Source organism: Dendropsophus ebraccatus, chromosome 2, assembly GCF_027789765.1.
Source record: "Dendropsophus ebraccatus isolate aDenEbr1 chromosome 2, aDenEbr1.pat, whole genome shotgun sequence".
Classification (NCBI taxonomy): Eukaryota; Metazoa; Chordata; class Amphibia; order Anura; family Hylidae; genus Dendropsophus; species Dendropsophus ebraccatus.
The window spans coordinates 12,777,664-12,802,165 of NC_091455.1; the positions used below are offsets into that span (position 1 = coordinate 12,777,664).

Consider the following 24,502-nt stretch of genomic DNA (forward strand, 5'->3'; position numbering starts at 1 on the left):
CAATGCAGGTTATTGGTGGAATATTGGACATTTTTTAGAATTTTAAGAATTCTTTAGAATATTTTTTTTGAATTTGTTTTAAAATAACAGCCGTTCTTTGGCTGTGAAATGAAAAAGAAAAACGGGCAACAAATGGCCAAAAATGAGGTTGCGTGGTCGTAGCCAAGTGGTGGGATTTGAGTTTTGAGAATGGTTGTAAAAACATTCACGTTAGTTTAATGGACGTCCACTAGATTTTGGTTGACTAGAGAATTTTCATCATTTGCAGGCCCACTTTTTGTTGGGATATTAGGATGATGGGTGATCCAGTAATAAGAGAATTTCCTGATTTGGTAGAATCAGCTATCGGATTTTATTTGAACGGAATAAATTCTGAATAAACCAAATAAGCCTAATAAGTCAAAGTTTGAGGTTGTGCGATCGAGGCCTAACAGTCTAACTCTAACCTAACCCTTCTTTTTTTTATGGTGGTTGCCATTTTAAGGGATTTGCCCCAAAAAAGCGCTGCAGAATCTGTTGGCGCCATACAAACAAATATTATTATTATTATAAATAAATCCCAAAACTTTTCAGTTCACCTAAACGTGAATCTTGTGACTATTTCCAAACTGATTCACTCATCTGTAGCTCTGACACATATAAAACTTTTTTTCATGCTTTAGCAAATGTATTACCTTAAAGGGGTACTCCGATTACAGATTTGTAATTTACTTCTATTTAAAAAATCTCCTGTCCTCCAGTACTTATCAGCTGCTGTATGTCCTGCAGAAGTGGTGTATTCTTTCCAGTCTGACACACTGCTCTCTGCTGTGACCTCTGTCCATGTCAGGAACTGTTTAGAGCAGAAGCAAATCCCCATAGAAAACCTCTCCTGCTCTGGACAGTTCCTGACATGGACAGAGGTGGCAGCAGAGAGCACTGTGTCACACTGGACATAATACACCACTTCCTGCAGGACATACAGCACCTAATAAGTACTGGAAGACTGGAGATTTTTAAATAGAAGTAATTTAACTTTCTGACACCAGCTGATTTGAAAAGGGGAGTACCCTATATATTTAGTTAGCGTCTATGTTATTTCTCTTCTGCAGACATACAGCTAATTAATACAACTAAAATCAGCTAAGTGTGACATATATATAAGGGGTGTCAGGGGGTTTATCCTCATTTGTCTGTTTTGTCACTTACAATACTGGGGTCACAGTCTCACGGTCAGAGGTCAGAGGTCATTAGACATCAACATGACTTCTTATGGGACAATTTCAATAGGAAGGTCATACAGCGAGACCTCTGCGTGTATACTCACAGACAATCATTGTAATAATAACCATAGAAATTTAGCCCTTGGGCATAAATATGGAGAATATTTTCTCGATGACCTAAATTCTTTTTGATTATGGTTTGTGTATTATAAATGTAATGTGTACTATATGTCTATTGTTTTCCTTTATCAGCCCACGCTCTATATAATGGATTATGTTTGCATTAATAAGTGAGAATTTGCTTCCTTGTGTCAATATTGTATTACTGAGAAGCCAAAATCCACAGATCTGATGTGCGCGGCTGCAGCTGGTGGAGCACAGAGGTGTGACTACTCCACAAGATCAGCACAACGCCCCAGCTTTACACTTCATATCATACAGAGGCCGTCATGATTGATGGGGAACACTAACCCAGACACAGCTACGTCCTGACTTGTTGGGGAAAATACTGCCAGACAAAACATTTTGTTTCATCTAGTTCTGGAGTCAGAGATTTAGTAACATCAATGTACAAGAATATAATTACTATAATACTACTACTATATACAAGATAAGGTACCCTGAGTGCACGTGTTCCCTCCTGTCTTTCCCATTCTGTCTGCAGCAGCTATGGTGAGTGTAATACCTTATCCAGACTTGTGCTGTTTGGGGGCAACCTTCTCCATCGGTGGTGCCGGCTGGGTGTTTTTGGGGGGGCCTTTTTGGGTCTGGTCCTGTGACATGGGGGTTTCAGGGCCGTTCCATGGCCCCCCTTCCTGCCTGTGCACGCCTGGCGGGGGTGGTGGTCACTGACTGACACAGTGTGGACTTAGTGTAGGGACCCATGTGTATCAGATACCTGCACGCGGTACATGGGGCAGTATGGCTTGATCAATTTACACACAAACTTCTGATGTTTTTTTATATGCAGCCGAAAAGCATTAGTGCCATAGGTGTGAGGTGCAGCACTTCTTTCTCTCCTGGACCGTATAACTACTATAATACTGCTCCTATATACAGGAATATAACTACTATAATACTGCTCCTATATACAGGAATATAACTACTATAATACTGCTCCTATATACAGGGATATAACTACTATAATACTGCTCCTATATACAAGAATATAACTACTATAATACTGCTCCTATATACAGGAATATAACTACTATAATACTGGTCCTATATACAGGGATATAACTACTATAATACTGCTCCTATATACAAGAATATAACTACTATAATACTGCCCCTATATACAAGAATATAACTACTATAATACTGCTCCTATATACAGGAATATAACTACTATAATATTGCTCCTATATACAAGAATATAACTACTATAATACTGCTCCTATATACAGGAATATAACTACTATAATACTGCTCCTATATACAGGAATATAACTACAGTGGTGCCTTGGATAAAGAGCATAATTCGTTCCGGGATCATGCTTGTAATCCAAATCCACTCTTAAACCAAAGCAAATTTTCCCATAAGAAATCATAGAAATGCAGACAATTGGTTCCCCACCCCAAAAATATTGTTTTTTATTCTGAATAACATGTAAAACAGATGAAACAAACATTTATAAACAGCTGAATATGTGATATTATAAGATACTGTACAGTACAGCAATCATCATGTGGCGTATAATGTATAGTAACCGCATAAACCTGATAACACAGCAGCAGTTTGTACAGTAGATAGAGGATGGAGCTGCAGATCCCCATAATGCAGTAGCACAACAGACTAGAATAGAGAGGCAGGGCTGCTGTCAGAGGTCTGTGTGGTCACATGAGATCAATGAAGAAGGGGTGTATGTTGAGCATGGACCAATCAGGACTGACAGAGACTGCAGGACATATGTTGACACATACATGCAGCGCTCTCTGTCCAGGGAGAGAGGGGTTAAATCTATTGACAGATTACATTCACAGTCCTGTCCCCTGATGTAAGCCCCAGCCTGAAGTGGATCTGCTATGATTTGGAAGGTGAGGGAGACTTCCTGGGTCAGAGTACAGAGCTGTAGACCCCGCTATGCAGACCATGCCCCTCATCCACTCCCCCCTCCCACCCAGTACAGGGAGCTCTTAAACCAAAGCAATGCTCTTAAACCAAGTCACAATTTTAAAAAACTGTGAGCTCTTAAACCAAAACGCTCTTAAACCAAGTTACTCTTAAACCAAGGTACCACTGTATTATAATACTGCTCCTATATACAAGAATATAACTACTATAATACTGCTCCCTATATACAGGAATATAACTACTATAATACTGCTCCCTATATACAGGAATATAACTACTATAATACTGCTCCCTATATACAGGAATATAACTACTATAATACTGCTCCCTATATACAGGAATATAACTACTATAATACTGCTCCCTATATACAGGAATATAACTACTATAATACTGCTCCCTATATACAGGAATATAACTACTATAATACTGCTCCTATATACAGGAATATAACTATTATAATACTGCTCCTATATACAAGAATATAACTACTATAATACCGCTCCTGTATACAAGAATATAACTACTATAATACTGCCCCCTATATAGAGGAATATAACTACTATAATACTGCTCCTATATACAAGAATATAACTACTATAATACTGCTCCTATATACAAGTATATAACTACTATAATACTTCCCCTATATACAAGAATATAACTACTATAATACTGCTCCTATATACAGGAATATAACTACTATAATACTGCTCCTATATACAAGTATATAACTACTATAATACTTCCCCTATATACAAGAATATAACTACTATAATACTGCTCCTATATACAAGAATATAACTACTATAATACTGCTCCTATATACAAGAATATAACTACTATAATACTGCCTCCTGTATACAGGAATATAACTACTATAATACTGCTCCTATATACAAGAATATAACTACTATAATACTGCTCCTATATACAGCAATATAACTACTATAATACTGCTCCCTATATACAGGAATATAACTACTATAATACTGCTCCTATATACAAGAATATAACTACTATAATACTGCCCCTATATACAAGAATATAACTACTATAACACTGCTCCTATATACAAGAATATAACTACTATAACACTGCTCCTATATACAGGAATATAACTACTATAATACTGCTCCTATATACAGGAATATAACTACTATAATACTGCTCCTATATACAAGAATATAACTAATATAATACTGCTCCTATATACAAGAATATAACTACTGTAATACTGCCCCCTATATACAAGAATATAACTACTATAATATTGCTCCTATATACAAGAATATAACAACTATAATACTGCCCCTATATACAGGAATATAACTACTATAATACTGCTCCTATATACAAGAATATAACTACTATAATACTGCTCCTATATACAGGAATATAACTATTATAATACTGCTCCTATATACAAGAATATAACTACTATAATACTGCCCCTATTTACAGGAATATAACTACTATAATACTGCTCCTATATACAAGAATATAACTACTATAATATTGCTCCTATATACAAGAATATAACTACTATAATACTGCCCCTATATACAGGAATATAACTACTATAATACTGCTCCTATATACAGGAATAAAACTATTATAATACTGCTCCTATATATACAAGAATATAACTACTATAATACTGCCCCTATTTACAGGAATATAACTACTATAATACTGCTCCTATATACAAGAATATAACTACTATAATATTGCTCCTATATACAAGAATATAACTACTATAATACTGCCCCTATATACAGGAATATAACTACTATAATACTGCTCCTATATACAGGAATAAAACTACTATAATACTGCTCCTATATACAGGAATATAACTACTATAATACTGCTCCTATATACAGGAATATAACTACTATAATACTGCTCCTATATACAAGAATATAACTACTATAATACTGCTCCTATATACAAGAATATAACTACTATAATACTGCTTTTACCAGTTAGCTTTTATTCAATGTAACATGAATATAAATTAATCTTTCAGAGTTCAGGGATCTGTAATGTTGATCAGACGGGCCCCATTCGTTTGATTGTACAGATGTCACAATATGAAGCCATTTTCCTTACCATCTTGTTGCTCTCTTGTACGGTATTCACACTTCTCCAGTAGATATTACACACTTGTTGTCATAACATTTCTATCATAAATCTAGAGTGGAATGTTTCATCTTATACTATAAATCTTCTCTTCTCCCTGAAGCAACACGAGAAGACGTCTGAGATTAGTCAGGAATGGAAATGTGATCATAGGGTAATGATATAGGATGTCGGCATGTGATGTGGCCATTATCTGCACATTCAGGTGTCTTCTCAGGATAAGCCGTCCTCTGTGTACATGAGGGGCAGCACTGTGGTCATCCTGTAGCCTGTAGACGGCATTTTCACCAGTTTTCCCTCTGCAGGCTCCATCTCACATCTGTTTCTGACCTAGTGGGCATAGACTAGCTGCTACAATGTCTCCATACACTACAACCTTTTCCACCTCGGGCCCCCCCCCTTTCCAAAAACATTCTACAAAATATAAAAAACTGTTTTAGTGTCTCACAGGTGTTGTGTTCTTTGATCTGAGACGTTCCTTTTTCTCTCCATCTGGCCCGCACCAACATGGTGGTTTCTTGCAGCTACAAATCCTCTCAGAAACTACCAGACAGACATCTTAGGCTCCGCACTTATCCAGCAACTTCCTTCCCCTTTCCCCTCCTATAGGCTCCCCTAAAGTAGTAATTCCAAAGTGAATAGGTATGTGGGATGCCCCTGTACGTAGGATTCCCTGCTGTGCCCCTCTATATAGTAATAAAATCTTCTATAATGCCCCCTGCTGTGGCACCCATATAGTAATAGTGTCCCTGCTGTGCCCTCCATATAGTAATAATGTCCCTGCTGTGCCCTCTATATAGTAATAATGCTTCCTGTTGTGCCTCCATATAGTAATAATGCCTCCTGCTGTGCCCCATATAGTAATAATGTCCCCTGCTGCTGTGTCCCCATATAGTAATAATGCCTTCTGCTATGCCCTCCATATAGTAATAATTCCTTCTGCTATGCCCTCCATATAGTAATAATGCCTTCTGCTATTCCCTCCATATAGTAATAATGCCTCCTGCTGTGCCCCCATATAGTAATAATGTCTCCTGCTGTGCCCCATATTGTAATAATTTTCCTGCTGTACTCTATATAGTAATAATGTCTCCTGCTGTGCCCCGTATAGTAATAATGCCTCCTGCTGTGCCCTCCATATAGTAATAATGCCTCCTGCTGAGCCCTCCATTTAGTAATAATGCCCTTGCTGTACCTTCCATATAGTAATAATGTAGCCTGCTTTTCACACCCTATTTAGTAGTAATGGCCCCTGACCTGTGGTGCCCCCATAGCAATAATGCCTCTTGCCATGCTGTACCCCAATGTTTAATGCTGCCCTGCTGTGCCCCCATAGTAATAATGCCCTCTGCCCTACTGTGCCCCATAGTAATAATGCCCCTTGCTCTGCTGTGCCCCTATAGTAATAATGCCCTCCTAGGCCCCCATAGTAATAATGCCTCCTGCTCTACTGTGCTCCGATAGTAACAATGGCCCCCTGCCCTGCTGTGCCCCATATAGTAATAATGCCCCCCACCCTGCTGTGGCCCCATAGTAACAATTGTCCATACCCTGCTGTGCCAACATAGTAACAATGCTCCTTTCCCTGCTTTGTGCCCATAGGAACAATGGCCCTGTCCTGCTGTGACCCTATAGTAATAATGGCCTCTGCCCTGCTGTGCCTCCATAGTAATATAGCTCCCTTCCTCCTATAGTTATATAGCCCCCCTGCACTACTGTGCCCTTTTAGTAATGTTGGCCCCTCCCCCCCAAAAAAAACGAAACAAAAAAAACCAAAACATTACATTCACCTAATGTTGGAGCTGGTCTTCCTCTCTTCTGGCCTCCAGCCTGTGATCCGCGGGGATGGATCCTCCAGCAGGTGCGATGCCGCCATATCATAGAGCCTGCTGGAAAGATCACATTGCTGCCTCTCATAGGCTGCGGGCACTTTGGCTGATGAAAATGAATGGAGGATTGGGATCGGATCTCAGCACCCCTGGCGGGTCCTCACGGCACCCTGGTCAGGAACCGCTGCACTACACACAGGAGAAGGGGTCCTGATCCCTATATTACTATAGCTCACTCTCAGAAGCAGCAGCATAGAGGACATTATAGAGCAGTACTGAGTAGTGTAAGTTGTGAATACAGAACTAGTGGAATCCATGATGATACCAATGTTACATTATATGAATCCAGCAGTAGCAGACATGGTGCCCTAGTGGCGGCTCTGTGCACATCCGCTAGGACAAGCTACCATCTTTTATTTTTCATCTTACTGTAGGCCCCACCATACAGACAGGTCAGCCCGCAGGGTTTTGTTCTACTACATACCGTAAATATTGTCAGCTATTATTGGCGTAACGACCCGTCGTATCCAGACTTGGAAGGCACCACAGTGTCCGGGGTCTCAGTTCCTATTCCTGCCGGCTCTCTCAGGTTACAGGCAGCTCATTGGGATGAGAAGCCTGTTATTTATGAGTGCAGAATACCAGCGACGTCTATAGATGTATTATAGGGAACATTGCTGAGATACAGAGGGGTCTGCTCTATCCAGAGAACGCAACGTCACTGATATCAGATTATAATATACAGAGAAATAAGGGGGGGATCTAGGGTTACATCTAGCTAAAGCACCGCAACGATTCCTGGTGTGTCACCAGATTAGAAGTTTCATAAAAGTTCTGATCTATAAAGGGGCAAAGTTTCCTTTTCATCAGCCTTAAACGGGGCCTCTATATTGGACAGCTCCTTTTTGTTCCAATGGCTTTCTCTAAACATTGGTGGTAGAGTTTAAAGGGGAACTCTTTTTATTTTTTCGAATCAGCTGGTTTCAGAAAGTTATATAGATTTGTAATTTACTATTTAAAAATCTAAGGTCTTCCAGTACTTATCAGCTACTGTTTGTCCTGCAGGAAGTGGTGTATTCTTCCCAGTCTGACACAGTGCTCTCTGCTGCCACCTCTGTCCATGTCAGGAACTGTCCAGAGCAGCAGCAAATCCCCATAGAAAACCCCTCCTGCTCTGGACAGTTCCTGACATGGACAGAGGTGGCAGCACTGTGTCAGGTTGGAAAGAATATACAACTTTACAACTTCCTGCAGGACATACAACAGATAATAAGTACTGGAAGACTGGAGATTTAGTTTTTTTTAAATAGAAGTAAATTACAACTCCCCAGCACCAGTTGAATTGAAAGAATTTTTTTTTGTGAACTGCCCCTTTAAAAGGGAATTGTCGGCAGGAAAAGTTGTTGTTTTTTTCATCATCGGAGTACTCCTTTAAACTCCTGAGTTTAATTAATGTTTAAATTTCCCTACAGCACCCCCGCAGGAGCAGTTATGTATTACACACACTATCCATGCTATATTAGGTCCTCAAGAGATAATGGGTCCCCCATTGCAGTCACCCCCACATAACGCACGTCTCTGTAGTCCTTGGGGGGGATTTATCAAACATGGTGTAAAGTGAGACTGGCTCAGTTGCCCCCGGCAACCAATCAGATTACACTTTACATTCCTCACAGACTCTTTGAAAAATGAAGGTGGAATCGGACTGGTTGCTAGGGGCAACTGAGCCAGTTTCACTTTACACCATGTTTCATAATCTCTCCCATTGTTTCCAAAAACAGATGGGGGGTGAAGTGGGCAGTTTTTCTTGCCACCTCAGGGGTATTTTGAAGGCCCATATAGCGGGTATAATAGCCACAGTGGACGCTGGTGAGGTATTATTTGTCCTGCTGACAGTTCCCCTTTAAGCTTATGACAGCCCATTGCAAAACATTGACCCGCGCCTCCATTATCTCCATTACTGTTGTCACCATCTCATAAGCCGGCGGTGATGATGATGATGAAGATGACTAGAACCCTCGCTAATCCCCGTCTCCTCGGTGTCAGGCAGCTGCCAGCTCTGTGCCAGCCGTCTAATTACAGGCACTTCATATAGGGATGATAGCGCGGCCCGGGCTCTTCTGCTGATTGGATAATCTCCCGTTAAGTGTATAAGCGGTGCGGCCTGTTATCGGCCCAGACAGACAGATTACACGGAGGGGACTCGTCGCTGACAAGGACAATATTAACCAATCCAAATATCAACTCGCACCCGAGATAATGGCCGTGAAATACAACAGCGCTTCCCGGCTGTCAGGGCGGCACGTGTTTCCCTGAAGCTTATGCTGCGGAGAGTTTATTAGAACATTAAACAGTATGATCCCTTTTTTTTATTGGCTAGTAGTATCAATCTAACCCTGGGTTCACGCAACTTTTTTGCAATCCGTTTATTTCCGTTTGATGCAAAAAACACTTGAAAACAGGGCCGGCTCCAAGATCTTGTGGGCCCTTGGGTTATAGAGCCTCAGCGGGCCCCTTTGTGGAGCAAATCATGTGGCAACAGTAAAAGAGTAGGTCCCCCCCTCTGTGTAGCCCCCCTTATAGATGCCCTCCTGTGCCAGACCAACATCTTAGGCACTTTACCTTTTCAGCATCTTCCTCTATACAAGCTCCCAACAGTAACAAAACCCTTTTTGTCCCCCAAGTGATATGTCCTTTCTTTATGCCTTATTCTGTAATTGGGCCCCCTCTTTGTACCCATACCTGTAGTTGGGCCCCCTCTTTGTACCCATACCTGTAGTTGGGCCCCCTCTTTTTACCCATACCTTTAGTTGGGCCCCCTCTTTTTACCAATACCTGTAGTTAGGCCCCCTCTTTTTACCCATACCTGTAGTTGGGCCCCCTCTTTTTGCCCATACCTGTAGTTGGGCCCCTCTTTTTGCCCATACCTGTAGTTGGGCCCCCTCTTTTTGCCCATACCTGTAGTTGGGCCCCTCTTTTTGCCCATACCTGTAGTTGGGCCCCCTCTGAGTGCCCATTTCTGTAGCCCATATCTGCGTCCCCTTTCCCCCAATAAACTGTCATTACCCCCCTAGATAAACTGGACCACTGTCCCCCTAAATCAGTGTTTCCCAACTATGGGTTTTTCAGCTGTTGCCAATATACAACTCCCATTATGTCCTGCCAGTGGTGCATGATGGAAGTTGTAGTTTTGCAGCAACTGGAGAGTGAGTCACTTGTTGGAGATGGAAAACACTGCACTAAACAAACTGTCCTCCTAAATCTTTCCAAATGTTAAGGATTCTGGTCTGGGGTATGTGTCTGTAAAACGGGGTTCTGTATTTTTTAGGAGGTCTGGTCTGGGCTCTGTACTTGTATGAGGATCTTGTCTAGGTCTGTATCTGAATAGTGAGTGCACCTTGAGGTCTGTATTTCTTTAGAGAGTGTTTTTTTATATTTTTTTTTGATGATCTGGTCTGGGGTCTGTATTTTTAGGAAGTCTGTGGCCTTTATTTTAGGGGGTCTGTATTTTTAAGAGGTCTGTTCTGGGGTCTGTATTAATATGAGGAGTCTAGTCTTAGTCTGTATTTGTATAAGGGGGTCTAGTCTTGGTCTATATTTGTATAGGGGGTCTAGTCTGGGTCTGTATTTTAATAGGGGGTCTAGTCTGGGTCTGTATTTTAATAGTGAGTGTAGTTTGGGGTCTGTATTTTTTCAGGGGGTCTTTTCCGGGGTTTGCATTTTCAGAGGGTCTGGGGGTCCTGGGGTATGTATTTGTATAAGGGGGGGGGGGTATGTATTTGTTTCAAGGGTCTGTATTATTTTAGAACTTTTGGGATTTAAATATCTCAGGTTGGCGGTGCCTCCTGAAAATTGGGGGCACATCAGAAGATACAGGAGTAGATGGGCATATAGATGACATCTGATGTACTTAATATATTGTTTGAGCTTGTGAGGACACTAGGGCAAGGAAGGCGCTATTAGAGTATATAAGAAGGCACTACAGTATATAGTACATAGGCATTGTATGCTGGTTTATTGCACTGCATGTGTCCCTGGTAACTGAATCCTTTCCTTCTGACACTTATCTGGGGGCCATACCATACAAAATGCTGATAGCTGGGGGCTCAGTCACACATTGGGTGTAAGTTACACCATTGCTCAGTGGACATTCTGCAGGGCTGCTCCTATTCTCTTTCTCTGAGGCCTCCCTGACGCTTGGCACGAGACAGGAAACCATTCATAGACTACAAGCTGCCATATAGTCCATATTCACTGAGTGCTGTGCAGGGTATAGCGGTACAAGTCAGTAAAGAATAAATTACAGCGAATCGAACAGCAAGTCCCCTCCCCCACAATTACCAGCTAATAAATTATAAGGATCCCGGCTCCAAGAGACCCCAAGCTATATAAGCTGGAAATGTATAGAGAAAAAAATTGAGATAGATAGATAGATAGATAGATAGATAGATAGATAGATAGATAGATAAGAGATAGATAGATAGATAGATAGATAGATAGATAGATAGATAGGAGATAGATAGATAGATAGATAGATAGATAGATAGATAGATAGATAGGAGATAGATAGATAGATAGATAGATAGATAGATAGATAGATAGGAGATAGATAGATAGGGAGATAGATAGATAGATAGATAGATAGATAGGAGATAGATAGATAGATAATAGATAGATAGATAGATAGATAGATAGATAGATAGATAGATAGATAGATAGGAGATAGATAGATAGGAGATAGATAGATAGATAGATAGATAGATAGATAGATAGAAGATAGATAGATAGATAGATAGATAGATAGATAGATAGATAGATAGATAGAAGATAGATAGATAGATAGATAGATAGATAGAAGATAGATAGATAGATAGATAGCTATATACAACGAATAGTCCGCAGCACTCCAAGTTGTGAAACAAAAAGTGGTATTTATTCCAAATATATCATAATATCAAAAATAGTGACATGCAGCAAATAGACGCGACGTTTCGGCAGCCTCTACGCTGCCATTCTCAAGCGTGTCTTTAGTGAAACAAACTCATATATTTATCCACACATGTGAAATACAAAAAAAGCTTTCCATTGGTTCCTAAAGTGCATCAATTAGTCCACACTCGTGTGGACACATGTGTGAGTCTTAACCCTTTGTGTACATTACGATTGCATATACTGCAAATATACTAGTGAACAAGTAGTGGGTGCAGGCTTGAAAATGTTATGCGAGAGACTGGCTCTCTAATAGATTAACAAATGTCCAAAAATAAAGAGTCCGAATATGCATCCATGTGGTAATACCATGAAATCACCCTTGCTTGTACTTGAGGAACGTAGGGCTCCGCATCAGATGGGAATCCAGCGAGCTTGTAGTTGCTTATATCATCCACCGGCTCAGGGGGGCAGTGTGGTCTCACCATTAAGGATCATTGTAGACACCGCTTCCTAGTCACATCATCCGATCCACTAAATAGGTGAATCGAGGTGTGCATCCCAGGTTGACACCCCTTCCACGCCGGACAAAAGTGCAGCAAGGAAACGCAAGGTCTCCAACAAGTGTGAGTAATGATATGACGTTCCTCAATGTAATTACTATATCATCCACCGGCTCAGGGGGGCAGTGTGATCTCACCATTTAGGTTCATTGTAGACACCGCTTCCTAGTCACACCATCCGATCCACTGGATAGGTGAATCGAGGTGTGCATTCCAGGTTGACACCCCTTCCACGCCGGATGGCCACTCCAGGCCGTATTACAAAAGTGCGGCAAGGAAACGCAAGGTCTCCAACAGGTGTAAATAAAAATATGAATATAACGTTCCTCAATGTAGTACTGGGTGAATTCTTGGTCCACAGGATCTACAAAACAAAAGGTATTCATGTAAATGAAGGTACAACATAAAAAATAAAAAACATAAAAAATATAAAAAACATAAAAAATAAATACAGTAGTACAGACTACAAAGGGCAATTAAATTACTTGTACATTCCACTTGTCACTTTATACTCTACATTTAGTCCTTTGGGAGTCAAAGATTGCAGTTTGTATATCCAGTGTAATTCACGACGTTTCAGAGTTGTTAATCTGTCACCCCCGTATTTTAAAGGTAAGACACGGTCTATGACCATGAATTTAAGGTCCTTTTCACTATGTGCATGTTCAGCAAAATGTTTTGGGACAGGTAAATCAAGTTTTTTCTTTCTTATGGTATATCGGTGCTGTGGTAATACGGCCTGGAGTGGCCATCCGGCGTGGAAGGGGTGTCAACCTGGAATGCACACCTCGATTCACCTATCCAGTGGATCGGATGGTGTGACTAGGAAGCGGTGTCTACAATGAACCTAAATGGTGAGACCACACTGCCCCCCTGAGCCGGTGGATGATATAGTAATTACATTGAGGAACGTCATATCATTACTCACACTTGTTGGAGACCTTGCGTTTCCTTGCTGCACTTTTGTCCGGCGTGGAAGGGGTGTCAACCTGGGATGCACACCTCGATTCACCTATTTAGTGGATCGGATGATGTGACTAGGAAGCGGTGTCTACAATGATCCTTAATGGTGAGACCACACTGCCCCCCTGAGCCGGTGGATGATATAAGCAACTACAAGCTCGCTGGATTCCCATCTGATGCGGAGCCCTACGTTCCTCAAGTACAAGCAAGGGTGATTTCATGGTATTACCACATGGATGCATATTCGGACTCTTTATTTTTGGACATTTGTTAATCTATTAGAGAGCCAGTCTCTCGCATAACATTTTCAAGCCTGCACCCACTACTTGTTCACTAGTATATTTGCAGTATATGCAATCGTAATGTACACAAAGGGTTAAGACTCACACGTGTCCACACGAGTGTGGACTAATTGATGCACTTTAGGAACCAATGGAAAGCTTTTTTGTATTTCACATGTGTGGATAAATATATGAGTTTGTTTCACTGAAGACACGCTTGAGAATGGCAGCGTAGAGGCTGCCGAAACGTCGCGTCTATTTGCTTCATGTCACTATTTTTGATATTATGATATATTTGGAATAAATACCACTTTTTGTTTCACAACTTGGAGTGCTGCGGACTATTCGTTGTATATGGACATTCATACCCCTGGTTGGGGAATCTGCTGGCACCAAACTACGTTTTAGGGTACAAACCCACACACCGTATACACAGCAGATACGCAGCAAAAACGCAGCAGATTTGAAGCAGATTTGGTGGTGCAGATTTGATGCTGTGTCCAGTTATTTAGATCTAATCTGCTGCGTATTTGTTGCGTGTTTGTTGCGTATTTGCTGCGTATTTGCTGCGTATCGCAGCAGTAAATAAGCTGCGTATACGGTGTGTGGGTTTGTACCCTTACAAGGTAGTGCTGCTTCTATATTCTTTTTCCTAGATAGATAGATAGATAGATAGATAGGGGATAGATAGATAGATAGATAGATAGGAGATAGATAGATAGATAGATAGATAGACTTGGAGCTTCGCTACCTCTCTCTGTATAATATATTTGCATTATATACCTCTGTGCTCTACAGATCTGTTCTTTCCTTCCATTAACCCTTAATATACTCCGGACTTCTCGCATTTCATTTCCATTCAGCAACTAAAAATATTGTTTAGTGTAAGGGACACGAGTCCTCGACGATCGGGAGACGGTGCGGTTTGGCTGAGTTATTTTTATGTGAAATTACAGTTCTAGTGTTACACGGGGCCTTACAGCGAGCGATGGCAGAGGCCTCCTGGCAGAGAAATCACAGCATCTGAATACAGAGAACAAGGGAGGAGAAGAAAAAAATCCCACTCACATCCAAGGGGCCAGACGTTACCTCCTGACCTCAGAGAAGGCTCCTCGGGGCTCACACATTTATAGTTTAAGCTGTGATACAAGATTTATCATGCCGTCTCCTTGAGACATATGTAGGGAAATTCCTTTAATCTGGCACCTGTTACTTCACCCTTCCCTCCAAAACTTTATTTCTAGGTAACTGCTATATAGATACTACTACGATTAGATGGTGGAGACCCTAGACCCTCCCTGTGGTGGAGACATGTGCTCTTTGCATCTTCCCTCTACACTTTTTATGATCTCTCCATGTTTTCTTTACAGTTTGTTCTTAGGGAGTTGGCCGGCTAAAAAAACTACTCAAATACTTGCTTGTCCTGTCAAAGTTAATAAAGCTGCATATGTGTAATTGTGGAAGCCTCCCGTTTCTATTATCTGGACCAACACCCAGCAGACTATGATAGTCTGATGCCATCTGAGTGATCTTTAAGTAAATCTGACCAAGTGGATAATTCATAGAAGTCTGGACACTAGAGATCTGATAGTCTTGGATTGGCAGGAGTTGTTGGTCCCCATTTTTGGTAGAGAACTGTCTTTCACAGTCACACGTTTCATCCAGAGACGTAGACTTAGGACCCGTAATGATCATGAAGAACACTTAACTCTGCACCACAGCTTGACCTAGGAACCATTAAACACTGAGAAATATAGAACTACTAGAGATAGTGAGAACCAGAGCACAATGAACCCCCATAAAACCCCTGTGTCATGATCGCGCCTGAAAAGGCATCAGTGCCACCCTCTGCTGCAAAGTTTTGACCTCTGCACCAAAGACTGCGCTTTTGGCCATAATCCGTTCCTTGTTTTACTGTGTTTTCTGCTTGTGTCTTCTGTGATCCGGTCCATGTTTCTTAGTTCTCCCTGCACTTTCCTTGCTGTGGTCTGTTCACTAATTGTGTCTGCTGTGTTGTGATTGACAGGTCTCTTCTCCTCTTGTGATTTCTTGTGTGTTTCTCCTGCTCAGCCCATCAGCTTGGAGTCTGGGACTTCTGATCCCTTATACCTGTGCCTCTCCCTTCACTCAGGGCTCTTGATAGCGTTGTTCAGCTTGTCTGTCAGCTAGATCCAGCCTTTCCTCAGATTGTCTGTTTTCCTGGTTTCCTGATCCCTTTGCTTGTTTATTATCTTGTCTTTTGGTTCAGTGTTCTTTAGTCCTCAGTGTGCCTTGCTTGTCCTCTGTGTTCCTAGTGCAGTCCCCAGTTTATCTTACTACGTTCTCTGGTTTTGGCTTCACAGTTACCTTGTTGTATCTCTGGCTTTGGCTCTACCGGTACCTTGTTGTATCTCTGGCTTTGCCTCCACCGTTTACTTTGTTCGTCTGTACTGTGTCTTGTCTGTATTCGCACTTACGGCAGCGTAGGGAACGCCGCCCAGTTGTGGACGGTCGCTTAGGGCCTGCTCTGCAAGTAGGTAGGGACAGTGTGGGGGGTCCTAGCCATAGGGCCCACTTGTCCTGTGTCTCTGTGTTCCCAGGGGCCCTAACACCCTGCCATTCCTTGAGAACCAGTAAACAAACACTTATCTTGAGAACCACTCCACCACCCTCAATCCTAAAGACAGGTGTTCCCCCATGAATTAAAAAAAAAACACCGAACCACTGAACCTCCACCAATCATCACAATTATTGAATCCTCACCAAAACTGTAAAACCATTGAACCCTACTGATCATGGGAACTATTAAACCCTCCACCAATCTTAAAAATCATTAAAATCCTCTGTTCGTGGGAACCAATAAACCAAAATCCTCAAACCATCAAACTTCTTACCAGTCCTAAAAACTTCTGAATCTCCTCTGACCATGAGAACTATTAGATGTCCACTGATTGTGAGAACCAATACGCACCCTCCATTCCTAAGAGCCATTGGACGTCCACTGATTCTTAAAATCATTGGAAGCCCAATGATACTAAGAACCATTGGATACTACCTGTCTTTAGAACCACTTGACACCTATTGATCCTGAGATTTATTGGACATCCACCAACCAATTCTAAAAACCTTCTTTAAACACCAGCTGATCCTGGGATTTATTGAACATCCACCAATTCTAAAAAAAAACACTGGACACCTTCTGATCTTGAGAACCATTGGACACCCACCAATCAAGCCTAAGAACCATTGGACACTAACTGATTCGAAGAGCCATTGAACATCCACCAAGCATAAGAACCAATGGACACTTAGGGGGACATGTATCAAGTGGCGTACATATGTTTTTCATCGTAAAGAGCCGATTTGTGAATATTTTATTAGCAAAATGGCCGCTTTGCGAATAAAATATTCGCAATCCGTCTCTTAACGCCGGGGTGGGGGGCGGGGAGGTGGTGTGGAGGGGCGGAACGGGGGGCGCGGACTCATAGTCCGCGAGATTCACAATTTTTTTCTCTAAAAGATACACTGAAAACCTACTCCAGTCCTCAGCTGGCGTAGGATTTCGGCCATGCGCACCGGAGCGCACAGGATTTATGTAGAGGCAGTCCGCCTCTACATAAATCTCCATAGCGCGGGAGATGTGGGGACATTTTTAAGTCCGGCGTAAGAAATGTCGGACTTAATAAATGTCCCCCTAACTGATTCTGAGAACATTGGACACTAACTGATCCTGAGAACCATTGGACACCCACCAATTCTGAGAACACTAGACAGCCTTTGATTCTGAGAACCATTAGACACTAACTGATTTGGAGAGCCATTTGACATCAACTAATCCTGAGCACCATTGGAGACTGGTTCAAAGAGCCATTGGATGTCCACCAAGTCTAAGAACCATTGGACACCTACCAATTTCTGAAAAACATTAGACTAACTCATTTGGAAGCCATCTGACATCCACCAATTGTGAGAACCATTAACTGATCCTGAGAACCATTGGACAACCAAGGATCTTGACAACAATTGAACCCCAACTAATCACACTTTGGTATATCTAGCTGAGATGTCATAACAGTATATATTGTGGTTGAGGGTCATGTAGGCCGCATTCCCACTGGTGTGAAAGCTGTGAGTAGCAGGAATGTGCAGCGTACACAGGATAGCATCGATCCTCTCATGTGTCACCTTATCTGTCTCCTCGGAGCAGTGAGGACGTAGTCAGCTCCGATCACTTGTTACAACCTGTCCACGTTCTTATCACTTCATATTGTTGTAATATAAGGAGCTACGAGCAACTGAGCAGCAGAAATTATTACTTACATGAGTGATCCATTCAACAATGCTTCCAACAGATCCTTCAAGATCCAGTAGATGGGGCTCAAAAATAATACACATACTGTCACTTGTCAAAACTATTAAACAGGAGAACCATAGCGGCCAATCAGAGCTCAGCTTTTAGGATTACTCTCATTAATTGCCATGGTTTTGAGAGATGAGGCCTGTAAGTTTCTGTAGATCTGTAGATTCTGGGACACATGTTGACATCTTGCTCACTCTCACTGTTTCCTACAGGAGAACTTGTGGAGTAAACCACAAAATTGTAAGGAGTAGTAATTATTGTGTACAATGATTGGTTTGTGATGGCGGAGGCGCAATTACAGGTTTGTGTTCCTCCTCCTCCTCCCTCTCCTGAAATGTTTTCTCTTTCTGACTACAAAGGCAGGAAATGTCTGAGGGAGCGATAACTACAGATTATGTCAACTACGCTAACTCCATGATGGTGCTACGTAAGGTGCCGGTGCACTGCTGGCAGTAGGAAGATTGTATACAGGACAGACCAAAAGTTTGGACACACCTTCTCATTCAAAGAGTTTTCTGTATTTTCATGACTATGAAAACTGTAGATTCACACTAAAGGCAGCAAAACTATGAATTAACACATGTGGAATTATATACTTATCAAAAAAGTGTGAAACAACTGGATATGTCTGATATTCTAGGTTCTTCAAAGTAGCCGCCTTCTGCTGTGATTACTGCTTTGCACATTCTTGGAATTCTCTTGATGAGCTTTAAGAAGTAGTCACTGGAAATGGTTGTCACTTCCCAGGTATGCCCTGTCAGGTGTAATAAGTGGGATTTCTTGCCTTATAAATGGGGTTGGGACCATCAGTTGTGTTAGGCAGAAGTCAGGTGGATGCACAGCTGATAGTTCTACTGAACAGACTTAGAATTTGTATTATGGCAAGAAAAAAGCAGCTAAGTAAAGAAAAACGAGTGGCCATCATTACTGTAAGAAATGAAGGTCAGTCAGTCCGAAAAATTGGGAAAACTGTGAAAGTCTCCCCAAGTGCAGTTGCAAAAACCATCAAGCGCTACAAAGAAACTGGCTGATATGAGGAGCGCCCAGGAAAGGAAGAGCAAGAGTCACCTCTGCTGCGGAGGAGAAGCTCATCCGAGTCACCGGCCTTAGAAATCGCAGGTTACCAGCAGCTCAGATTAGAGACCAGGTCAATGGCGGCACACAGAGTTCTAGCAGCAGAGACATTTCTACAACAACTGGTAAGAGGGGACTGTGCAGCAGCAGAGACATCTCTACAACCACTGGTAAGAGGAGACTCTGTGCAGCAGAAGAGACATCTCTACAACAACTGGTAAGAGGAGACTCTGTGCAGCAGCAGCAGAAGAGACATCTCTACAACAACTGGTAAGAGGAGACTTTGTGCAGCAGCCTTCATGGTAAAATAGCTGCTAGGAAACCACTGCTAAGGACAGGCAACAGGCACAAGAGACTTGTCTGGTCTTAAGAATACAAGGAATGGACATTAGACCAGTGGAAATCTGCACTTTGATCTGATGAGTCCAAATTTGAGATCTTTGGTTCCAACCACCGTGTCTTTGTGCGACGCAGAAAAGGTGAATGGATGGACTCTATGTGCTTGGTTGCCACCGTGAAGCATGGAGGAGGAGGTGTGATGGTGTGGGGGGGGCTTTGCTGGTGACACTGTTGGGGATTTATTCAAAATTGAAGGCATACTGAGCCAGCAGGGCTACCACAGCATCTTGCAGCAGCTGCTATTCCATCCGGTTTGCGTTTAGTTGGACTATCATTCATTTTTCAACAGGACAATGACCCCAAACCCACTTCCAGGCTGTATAAGGGCTATGTGACCAAGAAGGAGAGTGATGGTTTGGTGTGAGCTGGACCACAGAGTGAAGGCAAAAGGGCCAACAAGTGCTGAGCATCTCTGGAAACTCCTTCAAGACTGTTGGAAGACCCTTTCAGGTGACTTGAAGCTCATCAAGAGAATGCCAAGAAGGCAAAGCAGTAATCACAGCAAAAGGTGGCTACTTTGAAGAACTTAGAATATAAGACATAGTTTCAGAAGTTTCACACTTTTTTTTTTTTTTATAACACTTTATTTATTTTCATATTTAATATAACATATGTACATACCACAAAGTAGTAAAGTTGCATAGAGTAAACAATGCCGAGTGCAAATATACAAAACTGTATAACAACAAGGGGGAGAGGGGATAGGGAGGGCAGAAAAGGGGGGGTGGGTGGTAGGGGTAAGGGAGAGCTTTGGAAAGGGAATATGAGTAAGGGAAACAGGTCGGGGAGTAAGGAAGGAGCATGGGGTAGTGGGTAAAAGGGGGGGGGGGGAACAGTAAGTTTCACACTTTTTTTAAGTATATAATTCCACATGTGTTAATTTATAGTTTTGATGCCTTAAGTGTGAATCTACAATTTTCATAGTCATAAAAATACAGAAAACGTGTGTCCAAACTTTTGGTCTGTACTGTATATTCAGGGGCTAACATATAGGTACAGGTGGTATAAGGACAGGTGGTATTGCTGTCAGGGGCAAACATATGGGAAATATAAGTGGTACTGCTCTCAGGGGGCAACATTAAGGAAGTAGAGATGTAGTACTGTCAAGGGCAAACATACAGGAAGTAAAGGTGGTACTACTGTCAGGAGCCAAAATACTGTATGGGAGGTACAGGTGGTACTGCTGTCAATGGGCCAACATGTAGGAAGTACAGGTGGTACTGCTGTTAGGAGATGACATACAGGAAGTTCAGTTGGTAGAGTTGTAAGGGCCAACATGTAGGAGGTACAGGTGGTACTGCTGTCAGGGGCCAACATATAGGAGGTACAGGTGGTACTGTGTCAGGGGCCAACATATAGGAGGTACAGGTGGTACTTCTGTCAGGGGCCAACATATGAGAGGTACAAGTGGTACTGGTGTCAGGGGCCATCATATAGGAGGTACAGGTGGTACTGCTGTCAGGGGCCATCATATAGGAGGTACAGGTGGTACTGCTGTCAGGGGCCATCATATAGGAGATACAGGTGGTACTGCTGTCAGGGACCAGCATCATATTGGGGCACAGCTGTCACACAGTCCATCTATCAGACCAGTCTGTGACTGGATGATGGTGATGATGTCAACATGAGTGCAACAAGGTCACACAGTCTATTAGGCCAGTTGTTGATTAAATTAAGCTGTCATCATGAGTGCAGTGAGGTCACACAGTCTATGTAGCAGGTCCTTGTGTAATTGTAAGATGACATCATAGTAAGTGCAGTGAGGTCACAAAGTCTAATTCAGCATGTTTCTCTGTGATTGTATGCTTCTGTAATGCCACAGTTGACAACAGGAAGTAAAGGGGGCGCTCTTGTGCAGATCAGTGTAGTCACCTGCTGGACCACGAATCTCCAGCTCCTCCACTCCTTCATTATACAGCTGATGGTGGCTGCCAGCCCCCAAGATTGTATTGGGGGTCTTTCTTCTGACACTATCTCTATGCTTTTGCTATTAGACCCTGCTTCATCATTTCTGTCTATTGGCTGCGTCCATCTCTCATCGCAGTAGGTCTGAGCTGCAATACCAGACACCACCCATAAACAAGGATGGCGCTGTTTCTGGGACCAAAAAGCAGCTGTATATTAATGGACTCTTTCCAGAGCTGAAGGTTCCGTGCCAGTGTATTATATGATACCTGCTCGGGCACCTGAGCTTCTCCTCAAGATCTGATCAGATCAGTATACATAGAAGTAATTAACTTTCAAGTACAACGGAAGACTTTAGCGCCCCATCTGTGGGTAGATGAATGACTATCTTCCGTGCTTCTGTTATCTCTTATATATCTCTACCTGGGAAAGTTGTATGAAAATCAATGGGGCCATTATTACCCTTCCGGGAGCTGTGATGTCAGTTGTATTTGTTATTCTGTCCTCTAGACTCCTAAATGGTAAATCTTCTTATGTAGTACTGAAAGACTGGAAAGAATACACCACTTCCTGCAGGACATACAGTGGCTGATAAGTACTGGAAGACTGGAGATTTCTAAATAGAAGTACAAATCTATATAACTTTGTAACACCAGTTGATTTGATTTTTTTTTTGGAATACATTGGTGTCTTCCGGCCAGGGCATGCCACTGATGTTGGTCTACCCATGGGTGCAGCTATAGGCAAAGTGTAAGGATATCAATTACTAGGCAAAGGTAGCTCTAGGAACCCCTAGTGGTCACAGCAACAACTGGACCCATAAATGGAAAATTAGAAAAAGTGTCACCAAAAATTCTTAAAAAATATGTTCAACATAAAAACATTATATGTACAATAAGTCATTTTCTGATGAGACATTCCCTTTAAAGAAGAATGAATACTGTACTTGGTCAGGCTGCCGGGACATGCCGGTAATGCATACCTACTTGTCCGGTTCCCCGCTGCCTGGGCTCCACTCTTCCTGTGTTTTCACAACATCTGATGACGTTGTGCTCTTATAGGAAATGGCCGCTCACTATAGGATAATATCCAGCAGGAGCACAATGTCATTGTATGTTATAAAAACACAAGAAGTGTTGCAGAGTGTGCGGTCTGGGATCGAGCAGCAGACAAGTAAGTATGCATTACCGACATGTCCCTCACAGTCCTGGCAGCCTGGCCAAGTATTCATTTTTATCCCGGAAACCTATTTAAAGGGGAACACCGGATCAGAAAAATTTATTTTCTATTAAAAATACATTAAAAGGTATATAGATGTGTGTATACAATGTATTACTGTATCTGTACGGTTCTGCCACAGCTGATAGAAATCCAGGAAGTGTAGAACAATGGCCTCTGTGCCAATCCACATTGTCTCCTGCTCCCACTGCTCTCCCCCCCTAGGAGACAAATCTTCCATGCCTCTGTCTCACATTGTGTGTGTTTGCTGATGATGCAGACAGGGGGCAGGGCGTGATGTCACAGGAGGCGGGGCTGGATAACCCAATCCCCTGACTGATTCACCATCTCTAACCGGCCAGAAGCAGCTGCAGCACTAATTTTACTGATTGTAATGGGTGGGGACTGTAATGATCACATGAGGGAAAGCATTGCATTCTGTGAAATGCCAAACCAGGAAGAACAAAAACACAAAACAGAGCAAAACCCCTCCAAACAAATGAATTTTTGGAAGTTTCAAAACTGGGATAAACAGGTAAGTAATGCTTTATGCTTCTGCAGAAGTTTCTTTTTTTTCAACCTCTACCTGGAGTTCCCCTTTAAGGTTGACTGCTTATACCTGACCTTCTAAATATCAGCTCCAGTGCTTAGTCTTATGGAGGTCTGTGCAGCAGCACTGACAGGAGCAGAGGTGTCACACAAGTTAGAGGTCAGAACTGTTAAAGAGGACCTGTCACCCTGGCTGTTGTGGCGGAGCCCACCCAACCCCCCGGTGGAGCTTGGCATACTTAACCCTCCCTGGAAGTGCTGCTCCTGGACCCTGTCTCGGGGCGGAGCAGTCACGTCCTGAAGCTGTGCGCCATCATTAGAGATGAGTCCGACGTCCATAGAAAATGATTGCTCCAGTCATTCTATGGACGTTCGACTAATTTCTTTTGATTTGCATAACGCATGCTCACAGTTTCGGGCCGTGATTTCTTCGCCCCAGGACCGGGTCCAGGATTGGGACTTCCAGGGAGGGTTAAGTATGCCGGGCTCCACCAGGGGGTCAGGCAGGCTCTGCCACAGCAGCTGGGGTGACAGGTTCCCTTTAAGTTATAAAACGGCCGCACGGGTACATAAGACTACGAGGGCCGTGCTTACCTCCCCACTGATTGTGCCTGGGCCAAACTAGGAATCATCTGTTCTTAGATTATCTACAGGCCGTCTGGTTGGTCCAGTAAAATACAGTCCATGTGGCGGCCTAGAAAAACTGACTGGAGGAAGGAAAAATATTACCGGTTTAGACTAGTTTCACCAGCCTTTTCTTCTAGCCATTGGCGGAGTCTCCATTGGTCGGACCAGCGATGACCCAACGTTGTTGGCATATCCCAGCTTCCCTCCTTACAGGTGTGGGGATTTAGGCTTGCGTTCCCATTACACCTGCTATTCTCTACATCCCTGACTTTGCTTCGTATTCCCGCCATTAGTAGAGTAAACTTTTCCTGCGATCCCAAAACTTCCGGGAAAGAAATAATGAAAAGTAAATGTTCGGCAGTCGAGCCGTTCAGTGGAAATTAAAAAACAGATGTCTAGATC

General features: G+C 42.4%; 1 protein-coding gene across 2 annotated transcripts in view; it reads left to right on the forward strand.

Annotated features, from left to right (window-relative positions):
• The window catches only part of COL22A1 (collagen type XXII alpha 1 chain), a 226,443-nt gene that overhangs the window by 35,338 nt on the left and 166,603 nt on the right, over positions 1 to 24,502 (forward strand). The window lies entirely within an intron of this gene.